The sequence below is a fragment of the Phoca vitulina genome, unplaced genomic scaffold (assembly GCF_004348235.1).
Source record: "Phoca vitulina isolate PV1807 unplaced genomic scaffold, GSC_HSeal_1.0 scaffold43, whole genome shotgun sequence".
Classification (NCBI taxonomy): Eukaryota; Metazoa; Chordata; class Mammalia; order Carnivora; family Phocidae; genus Phoca; species Phoca vitulina.
Window position 1 is genome coordinate 5,588,824 of NW_022589746.1, and position 11,257 is coordinate 5,600,080.

The 11,257-nt window shown below is 48.1% G+C and overlaps 1 non-coding gene across 1 annotated transcript; it reads left to right on the forward strand.

Annotated features, from left to right (window-relative positions):
* The first annotated feature begins 10,479 nt into the window (after window positions 1–10,479).
* On the forward strand, window positions 10,480–10,586 carry LOC116648460. Its single transcript, XR_004302528.1, has one exon. It is a non-coding gene; the product is annotated as a U6 spliceosomal RNA (small nuclear RNA).
* The last annotated feature ends 671 nt before the right edge of the window (window positions 10,587–11,257 follow it).

Genomic DNA, 11,257 nt, shown 5'->3' on the forward strand with positions numbered 1-11,257 from the left:
AAAGTTATAGGCTGCATTAGTAAAAGTCCCAGCAGGAAATAAGATAATTTGAGGAGGATTTGGTTACAATTTATGGTTGAAAGGGAATAACAAAGGATCCTATACATGGGATAGGAACTAGGGAAGAGAGAAGTTACCAGAACCCACAAGGATAGAATGGACCACTTTGGGAGGACCAGTGACCTTCCATCAAAGGATACAACCAGCCTGGGGTGACCTCACTTTCCTCCCTCCCTCCAGTCTCCTGCCAGGGCTCCCACTGGCCCAGCCCAACTGTGAACCAGAGAGTTCATTGAAGAAATTCATACCAACATACCGGCCAGCTCCCCCTTGGCAGTGAGCATAGTAGGGCAAGGGAGAGACCACATCTGGAAAGGCAAATGGGAAATCTCCAAATCACAGCCCAAACTTAATCATGAATTTACATTTACAATCTCTTTTTAAAAACTAGCAAATTAAATCTAACAATGTATGAAAATACTAATGTATAATAACCAAGATGGATTTAAATTAAAAACGCAAGTTGACTTAACCTTAGAAAACAAAGTAATGTAGTTCATATCAGCAAATTAAAGGAGGAAAAGTCTTGGTTATCCCTGTGGGCGTAGAAAAAGTATTTGCGAAAATTCAGTATGTGTTCATGATTTAAAAATTGGAAAGTTCTCAGCAAACTAGGGATAGAAAGGAATTTCTTTAACATGATAAAGGATAGGGGTGCCTGGGTGGCTCAGTCCTTAAGCATCTGCCTTCAGCTCTGATCATGATCCCAGGGTCCTGGGATCGAGCCTGGAATCGGGCTCCCTGCTCAGCCAGAAGCTTGCTTCTCCCTCTCCCACTCCCCCTGCTTGTGCTCCCTCTCTCGCTGTTTCTCTCTCTGTCAAATAAATAAATAAAATCTTAAAAAAAAAAAATACGATAAAGGATAGTTGCCAAAAAAAGCCTACTGCAAACATGAGACCTTGAAATGCTGAAGGCTTTCCCTCTACAACTGGGGGTAGGACAAAGATGCCCAATACTGGAAGTTGTAGACAACACAGTATGGCAAGAAAAAGAAATGAAATGATGATATGGTTTCTACAGAGTAATCTTCCTAAATCATCTACATATAAATTCTTAGAGTTAATAAGAGCATAACAAGATTGCTGGACACAAAATCTAAATATAAAAATCAGTTGCCTTTTTATACACCAGCATTGAAAACAAAATGTAGGCTTTAAAAATACCAAAAGCACAAAAAATTAAAACACTCAGAAGTACAAAATCACAAAAGATGTGAGAGTCTTCATGAAAGAAAATGATAAGCCTTTCTTGAAAGTTCTTAAAGCAAAGGAAGAGAGACGCCATGTTCCTGGATTGGAAGACAATATTGCAAAGCTGTCGATTTTCCCCAAGTTAGGGCACAGAGCCTGAGCAAAGGTTCCGAGTGACCACGAAAGCTCCAGATGATTCCCCAGGTCACGACAACTGTGGGGAAGAGGGGCTCAGCAGGGAACCCCTGAAAAACCCAAGAAAGGGACCATGAACTGAGAGTCACCTTTCACCTTTTTTTAAGGTGCCAACTTTTAGGTGATTTTTAAGGTACTTTTTTGTTTTAGGTGCCAGATGCTTTTCTAACATAGTCTCTTGTTCTCCCTTGTTCTGTGGGTCCCGTTCTATATTTAGCCTTTTGCATGTGTATCCTGTCTTGATTTTGCAAATTGCACAGGGCTAGTCCAAGACTGCTCTAGCTGGGGATGGTGAGGGTCAAGAGGGCAGAAGAAAAAGAAGAAAACAGTTTATATACCAAGTGTATTAGTTTGCTAACAAAGTACCACACACGGGGAGGGGGAGGAGCGGGGGGGTGTGAGACAACAGAAATTTACTTTCTTACAGTCCTGGAGGCTGGAAGTCTGAGATCCAGGGGTCCCAAATCACCTTATTTCTGATTCTCAGAGGCCATGATGTTGTTGGCTCAGATGGGGATCTGTTCTGAGTGGGCACGTCTCTCTTATTCTGATAATCCCCGGGGGGGACCTGAGGAAGATTTAGGGACAGGCTCACAGCCAGGGTTTCTCCAGTGTCATCAGCTTGAAACCTGGTGACTTAGTTTGCCAGGGCAAAGTGCCAAAGTACCACAGCCCAGGGAGGGGGGGGAGGTGCGCTTAAACAACAGAAATTTATTTTCTCACAGTTCTGGAGGCTGGAAGTCTGAGACCAAGGTGTCAGCAGGGTTGGCTCCTTCTGAAGCCTCTCTCCTTGGCTTGTAGATGGCTGTCTTCTCCCCTGCTGTGTCCTCACAAGGTCATCCCTCTGTGTGTCTGTCTGTGTCCTAACTGCCCCTTCTTATAAGGACACCAGTCATGGTGTCATGGTGGATTAGGGTCCACGCTCATGACTTCGTTTTAACTTAATCACCTCTTTAAAGACTCTGTCTTCAAAAACAGCCACATTCTGAGGAACTGGGAGTTAGGACCTCAGCATAGGAATTTGGGGACACATTTCAGTCCCAACACCATTTTAAGTAATCCTCCCCCCCCAACAACACTGTGAGACCAACATTACTATCCCCATTTATAGATGATGAAACCAAGTCCCAAGAAGATTAAGTCACCTGGCCAAGGCCACACATCTAGTAAATGGCAGAGACATGAGTCAAAGCAGGCCTGCCTGCCCGCTGGGACCAGGAGGCTACACGAGTGCAGGGGAAGCAAAGGGGAGAAGGTGGTGTATCGTATGCTTGCCCTAAAAATAACGCCCCAACTTGCCTTCTCACTCCCCTGCCTAATGCCCTTTGGTGGCTCCCTGCCCCCTAGGCCAGCCCTTGTGTTCACGTTTCACTCAACTGCGACCACTGACAGGACTTGAAGAGATTCCCTCTTTGCTGGGAAGGAAAAGGTGTGTCCAAAGGAGCAGAAAAGGAGAGTCCAGTGCCTGACGTCTGGCTGCTGTGGGAAACAGCATGGAGGCTGCAGCAGGACAATCAGAGGGAAGAAAAGGCTGTGGAATCACACCGTGAGTGGAAACAGGCTGTGAGGAGGAAAGTAGGCAGACCCACTGCTTCCCATGGCATTCCAATCCAGTCCGGTCCAGAACAGCTGAGTTCAGACCAGGGGGTCCCGAGTGCTATGAGCTGAACTGTGGCCCCCAAATTCATGTGTTGAAGTCCCAACCCCCAGTACCTCAGAAGGGGACTATATCTGGAGATAGACTCTTTGAAGACAGGGGTGAGGTAAAACGAGGTCACGTGGGTGGACCCTAATCCAGTGTGAGTGGCGTCCTTATGAGAAGAGGCGATTAGGACACAGGCACACAGACGGATGACCACAGGAAGACCCCCAGGGAAGATGGCCATCGGCAAGGCCAGGAGAGAGGCCTCAGGAGGAGCCAACTCTGCTGACACCTTGATCTCAGACTTCCAGCCTCCAGAACTGTGAGAAAATTATTTTCTGTGACGTAAGCCCCCCCGCCCAAGTCTGTGGTGTTCTATGGCTGTCCCGGCAAACGAAGGCCCCAGGTAACAGATTTCAGGTTTATCACACTAGAGGAAACCTGGCTGCGAGCCGGTCCCCAAATCTTCCCCAGTTTCCCCGAAAATTATCTGAGGTGTGCCCACTCAGAACAGACCCCTGAGCCACCCGAGCCAATGACATTTTGGCCTCTGAGAATCAGGACTAAGGTGAGTTGGGAGAGAACAGGAGAAGACTGGAATTTTCTATCAAATCACTGATGGGGGGGTGGTTTGCAGTGGTAAGAGGAGAGAGAGGTGGGGTATGTTTCAGTAAAGAAAAAAAGCCAAGGGGCGCCCGGCTGGCTTAGTTGGTAGAGCATGTGACTCTTGATCTCCGGGTTGTGGGTTCGAGCCCCATGTTGGATGTAGAGATTACATTAAAAAATAAAATAGGGGCGCCTGGGTGGCTCAGTCGTTAAGCATCTGCCTTCGGCTCAGGTCATGATCCCAGGGTCCTGGGATCGAGCCCTGCATCCAGCAGGAAGGGAAGCCTGCTTCTCCCTCTGCCACTCCCCCTGCTTGTGTTCCCTCTCTTGCTCTGTCTCTCTCTGTCAAATAAATAAATAAAATCTTTAAAAAAATAATAAAAATAAAAATAAAATAAAATCTTAACAAAAAAAGTCAAGGCATGCTGACAGATCTCTGAGCAATCTTGGCCTTTGAGGACTTAGTCATTTTGAACAATGGCTTTACTGATATTTGTCAGTTTCTTCTTCTATAAACTACAGTTTTCACGGGTAACTCTGTGAACAAATGGGTTTTCCTGTTAACCAGCATCCCCAAGTCCCTAGGAATTTAGCCCAGCTCTGATTTTTCATTCCCTAGTCTAGCAGTCAAGAGACAGGCCACTTGTCTTCACTGCTAAGGTGAAAGAAGGAGATAAGAGGATTTATTACCTGAACATTCCAGAACCTTCCAAACAAATCTGTTCCATTTTTTCCCCCTAAAAGCTGGACCCACACTCTGAGAGCCGAGGAGTACATTTTCCTTCCAGACCAGGGAGTCCATCTCGGCTTAGTTCGCACAAACATTGAGCCCTTATCAAATGACAATCTGCCAACCCACAGAATAGGAAATTTCTAGATCAGCACCCCCAGCTGCAAGTTGGAAACCCAAAAGTGGGTCTGCATCATTTGTCACTAGAGTTCCACTGTCGTGCTGCAGCACCTGCTTCTCGGAGCCTCCCTCCGGCAGTCCTCTGACCGCGTCAGGATGGGACACAGTCAGCACTGTGGGGAAGGGTGCGGAGAGAACCCCAGGCGGCACCACGCACCATGGTGTGAATTCACAGAAGGAGCTCCATGCTCTCCACGGATGGAGGCATCTGAGGCCAAGGCAACCTCTGCAGGCCACAGAGAGCACGACCTTGAAGGGGACAGCCCCCGGCACCATCAGCCACTAACAATTCCATCACCAATGTAACCGAATGTGCAAAAGTGGCCCTCAGGGGGCCACACTGCTTCCACGGTGAAACTGCAAAGCAAGAAGAAGCGTTCATAGGAAATGGTTAAGATCCACAACCTTGACTCTTCCCACTGCCCAGAGAGTCTAAACAAATCAGCTTCTTGTTGAGAGACAGGACTTTGAAGAGGGGGTTTGCCGAGAGGAGTATCTTTGAAGAAAGCCATGCTTCTTGAAGGTCAGGTAGGGGCCTGCCGCTCACCCCACACATGTTGGGGGTGGGGGGGTTTCCACACAGCTACATAGAGAGTTTACCATGCGACTCCCTGTAGCTGAGGGCAGGCAAGGCTGGGGCCCTTTCCCAGCCAGGGAATCCAGACACATACAGAGGAGAAGGCGATGTGACCAGAGAGGCAGAGACCAGACTGATGGGACCGCAAGCCAAGGAATGCAGCAGCCCCCAGAAGCCAGAAGAGGCAAAGAGCAAACCCTCCCTGCGAGCCTCCAGAGGGAGCTCAGCCTTCCTGACACCTGACTTCAGCCCAGTAAAACTGACTTCAGACTTCTGTCCTCAGCACTGGGGGAGAGTCCGTTTCTTTTCCTTTAAGCCATCAAGTTTTGTGGTGATGTGTTCTAGCAACCACGGGGAACGAATCTGCAAGTGACTCCGCAGCAAGCCCCTGGGTCGGGGTCACCTTCCACTCCAGAGTTCGTCAGGGCAAGTGATGCGTGAAGGTTGGAGCCAGATGTAGGCCCCACGGGGAGGGAGCCAGTATGGCGCCTCCTCGGGGCTGTCTGGAGGGCCGGAGACCCCAGCAGCAAGGAGCTGGAGGTAAACCCCAGGGATGGAGGGAAAAGTCGCAAGTGACCACCCAGAAGAGCGACGCCTCCACCTAGCAGGAAGCGCAGGCCCTCAGAAGAGCCCCACCAGGAGAAGAGTCAGCTCAGAGCCTCAGCCAGCCCCCTCCCACTCCCCCACTCAAGTGAGAGCTGCCTTCTCTTTTCTACTCCTCCCTCCACCCTAGCTTCCACCCTGGGGGGAGAGGGGGCAGTGGGAGTGGGGTGCAGGAGTCCAGCAGAGAAGCCCCCTTTCCCACGCAGGCTTCCAGCCCTAAACAAGCGAGGCTGGAGCGGGGAGAAGAATGAGATGTCAAAGTTTACAGTTTTGACTAATATCTTGGCCTAGACATTCAAATTCCAAATTGAGACTGTTTTCCATTTCAAGCGACCTTAGGACAGACTATTTCCTAAGAGGAGCAGAAAAGTCAGCGCCTGCCAGTGTTTTCATCCAGGGCCAGGGAACATTAATCCTGCTGCATAAATTTTAAAGGGGAAGTATAAAGCAAAAACTCACACTGCATTCCCATTACCCTGCAAGCCCTGTTTATTCAACATAACTAGCCAGTTGCAGAGGCTGGTGAAAACATCTCGGTGGAACTGAGAGTAGCTGAGTTCCCGTGAAAGGAAAAAATGCAAATTTGTTTTCGGTATCACTTTGAAGCTTCCTGAGTGGAGCCCTTGGCCTGGACCGACTCTCATTGACGTCAGCCTGAGTTAGCCATATCAGAGCAGCTGTCTGCTTGTTCCCTCGCCCTCGGCCCCTGGTGCAGAAAACACACTGGTTTTGTTTCATGGGAGATTAAAAACATTTGCTGCTGTGTCCATAATTCACAGCCTCTGCTATCACGGGGACCAGGAATACTGAACAAGAAACACTTAGCAATCCCCCAACCCCGCCGCTCAAAACCAAGGGGAAACCCACAGAGAGATGCCAGAGACAGGATTACGCATCAGCTGGGACCCAGCCCAGACCCCGGTCATTACATCCCTTTCCATCCTCCTAGAACATAAGGCATGCACTTAGGGCTCTTAGAAACCCTTCAAAACATGGCCGCGTGCATGAAGCCATGCGCCCTCCTCCACCCTGTGCGGGAGATGGGGCAGAGGTGCCACCACCCAGGCTGAACGCCCCTTGCCTCTGGTTTCATGGCAAAGTAGCCACAAACCAAGAGCCACAAACCAAGAAAACAAGAGGAGAAGCCCCCTGGCTCCTCCCAGGGTCGTTCCAGGGCTGGTGTTGATGGGAGCCATGCTGACAGCCATGCAGCTCTCCCGGCACCTGCGGCTGAGACGCTGACTTTACAGTGGACCTTCCAGTTCCTTCCAGCATCCTGGAGGAGACTCGGGCAGGCAAAGCCCAGTTGAGATGGCTAGGGCAGCACCCGGCCCGTTCTCCTCCAGAAATCCTGATGGGATGGATCACTTGTCAAGCTGGTAGATAATTCCATACCCTTCCACAGTGCGGCTCAGACACATCCCCTGGGTAACTGTTGTTTGGAACCTCTGTTAAAAGGCAAGGCAACAGAAGCCAGTGGATTCTTTACACCGTTCGTTTGTGTGGTCCCAGGAAAGAATGATCTTCCCTGACGAGGCAGTGATGTGGGTGTCAGAGAAGGGATGTGAGAGGGGTGGAGACGGGCTGGGGAGGGCTGCCAGGCATCGTCCCACTTCTCCGTGGTCTTCAGATCCCTACAGTAGGGACCTGGGAGTCGGGCGGTGCACCCCAGAGACAACCCCCACTCCACCATTGCTCTGAACTCAGAGCCTGCTAAGGGGACCTGCGTTTGAATCCTCCTCTCTCTGTTGTCACTTATCCCAGACAAAGCAAGAGCTGTCTGAGCGCCGCACCAAGCTCCAGCTGATGCCGGATGCCCCACGCTGCCGCCTCCCATTGCCCCTCTCCCAGGCCTTCCCTGCACCTCCCACCTCACGGGCTGGCAGAGGCCCCTCTTCTGAGATCCCCGATCACAGTGGGCTGTAGCGGGCTAGGGGCCCTGAGAGGGCGGGGTCTGCGCCCTGTCTACACCCCGGCTGCCACTGCATAAAAGGCACCATGAAGTGTGCCAACTGACCGCAGTCAGGATGTTATTGTTGATGTTGCTGCTGTTATTATTTATCAGTGAGTAATGATAGTTTAACACATTTCCCTTCTTTGAGTCTGAGCAAGCCCACATGGGTGTGTGGATTCACATCGCTGCTCAGAATTGGGGCGTTTTTCTAGAAGAAGGCAGGCTATGGGGGGAAAAAAAGAGTCATATTTAGTTGCTACTTTTAACCCCTCTTTTATTCACAGCTATGAACTATGACTTAATTATGGATGAAACAAGAACCTTTTTTAAACACTAATAAATGCACACCAAGCAACCAAAGTGAAATCTAAGCTCGGAGCCAAGCCAGGAATGGGCCTGGGTGGTCAACTGCACGCAGTCCACTCAGAGGCAGAGAGATGGTGGCACCAACAGAAAGGAATTGGGGGAAACCTTGTTTCCCCAAATTGCTAAATGCTGTTGAAATAATATGGATAGAACAATAAACTGAGGTTCAGGGTTGGCACGGTGAAGACAAGGTGCCAGCATTCTCCCACAAACAGTGACTGAGTCACCTCCATGGGCCAGGTTACAGTCGTAAAGGGATGTGTCTCCCAGCCTCCAGGAGACAGGCACCGTCCCAAGAGACTGAGCAAATGCTATAAAGCCAGGTCTGTAGGAGAAACTGCAAGAGCAGACAACGGATGCTGCCTAGAGCGTGGTCGTAACAGCTGAACTTGAACATCAGACAGACCTGGGCCAGATCCCGGGTCCAAACCTCCCTAGCTCTGGGACACTGGCCAAGTTATTTAACCTCTCTCAACCTGTGTGTGCCCCTTGAAAGTGAGATTATCAGTGCCTACCTCATAGGGTTGTCATAAAAAGATTACATAGAACATACAGCAGAGTGGCCCGCCTAGTTCACGGCTCAAAGAAAATACTAATAATGTTGGCTCTTGTTCTCATTAATTGTCTGACAAAGAGCAGGTTCCATGGAGGAGGTAAGATTTGCGATGAGTCATGAAGGGATTTCACATATAGAGAAAGACGTCGAGGATTTGGTGAAAAGGAAATATCGTTTGCAAAGATGCGGATGCAGAAAGTTGCACGGCGTGTTTGGAAGCCAGCAGGGAGTTCAAAGTTGCTGGCCTGACGGGTGCACAGGAGGTAGAAGTTGGACAAGTGGGTTTGATCCCTGCTAGGAAATTTGGACTTTATCCTGTGGGCATCTGGTCAAACGACGATGGGTTTTAGAATCAAATACCTGAGTTCCATCCCACCACGCTTTGGGTGGCAGGATGGACAAGCGACATTACCCTCTCTGAGTACCAGCTACCCTTCAGTTAAGCGAGTATAAAGTAATATTCAGCCTTGAGGGCTGATGAATGGTTTACATCAAGCTTCAGAAAACTTTTCCTATAAAGAGCCAGACAATAAATATTTTAGGATCAGCAGACCATACGGTTTCTGCTGCAACCACTCAACCCTGCCATTGTAGCATGAATGTATGGTTGTGTTCCAATAAAACTTTATAAAAACAGGCAGTGAGCAACATTTGGCTGCAGGCAGTAAAAAATAAAACTTAAATCCTTAGCACAGTGCCTCAGAGTTCCTGCTTCCCCCTGCCCGCTTCCTTTCCACATGCCAACAGGGGACGTTTTTCCTAGATCCTTGTGTCATGTCCAGTGGTTCCAAGACATTGCTAAATGATTTGAAGATTATAGTGAGCTGCCCCTAATCTCAGCTCTAGAGACTGCAATGCATAAAGATAATTTGTTCAACAGAGTGAGAACTGCTTTGCCAGGAGCGCTGAGTGAGCAATCAATCAGTCAGTCAGAGAGCTCCTTATGCATATGGCACGATGCCCTGGAGTGGAGATGTGAGGGGCACCGAGGCAAGAGCCTCACGAATAGCACGTGGTTTGGTGAGAAATTCCCACGTCCCTGTTGCCTGAGTTCTAGTCACAGTTTTACACAGTTTTCATTGCGTGCAATTCTTGAATGTCACATTTTCCATTTCTTAAGCTGTACAATGAAGAAATTCAACTAAATGGCAATGTGATTCTGTGTATGCAACAGAGGGATTCTAGGAGTCAGGGAGGGCTTCGTGGAGACATCTCGAAGGGAACCATGCCCATGGCCTGGCCTTCTGGGGTCAGGCTGGCATTCCTTGGGGGTAGGGGATAATCAGCAACCAGTGCATGGTCATCAGTGCATTGAGGGAGGGGACTGGAAGGGCGATGCAATAAAATGGAAGAAATGGGTGGAGCCTGTCCAATGAAAATTCTGGGTATTTTTGTTGTCATTGGAAGAGTAGACTTTTTGGCACATAGTGTCGATCAGGAATCAAAAACTCAATGCCTACCGGGGTGGACAAGTAGAAGTGAATCAAGTGGGCAGGATGTAACCACAGGGAGGGATGGGAATGGGAACGGGGCAAACTGGTGAGTGCATGCTCTGTCTAAGAGGGATGCTACTGCCTGGCTGCAGATGACTGCTGCCATGTGGTCTTAAGGGCTCAGCATGGCAGATTAGATTTTTTGGGGGTCGGGGGATGGGTTAAATGGGTGATGGGTGTTAAGGAGGGCACTTGTGATGAGTGCTGGGTGTTATATGTAAGTGATGAATCACTAAATTCTATACCTGAAACCAATTTTTCCATATATGTTAACTAACTTGAACTTAAATAAAAACTGAAATAAAAAGAAAAAAAGTCAGAAATTTAGTGCTCACTTCAGCAGCACATACACTAAAATTGCAATGATATAGAGAAGATTAGCTTGGCCCCTGAACAAGGTTGACATGCAAATTCATGAAGCATTCCATATTTTTAAAGACTCTGAATAGCCGAAGCAATTTTGAAAAAGAAAAGCAAAGCTGGAGGTAGCACAATTCCAGACTTCAAGTTATATTACAAAGCTGTAGTGATCAAAACAGTATGGTACTGGGACAAAAGCAGACACATAGATTAACGGTACAGAATAGAAAACCCAGAAATAAACCCACAGTTATATGGTCAATTAATCTCTGACAAAACAGGAAAGAATATCCAATGGGAAAAAGACAGTCTCTTCAACAATAGGTGTTAGGAAAACTGATCGGCTATATGCAAAAGAATAAAACTGGACCACTTGCTTTTATACCATACACAAAAAATAAACTCAAAATGGACTAACGACCTAAAAACCTGAAACCATGAAAATCCTAGAAGAGACCACAGGCAGTAATCTCTCTGACATCAGCCATAGCAACATTTTTCCAGGTATGTCTCCTGAGGCAAGGGAAATAAAAGCAAAGATAAGCTATTGGGACTATATCAAAATGAAAACCTTCTGCACAGTGAAGGAAACAATCAACAAAACTAAAAGGCAACCTACTGAATGGGAGAAGATATTTGCAAATGACATATTCAATAAAGGATTAGTATCCAAATATATAAAGAACTAATACCAATCAACATCCAGAAAACAAATAATCCAATTAAAAATGGGCAAAGAAATGAA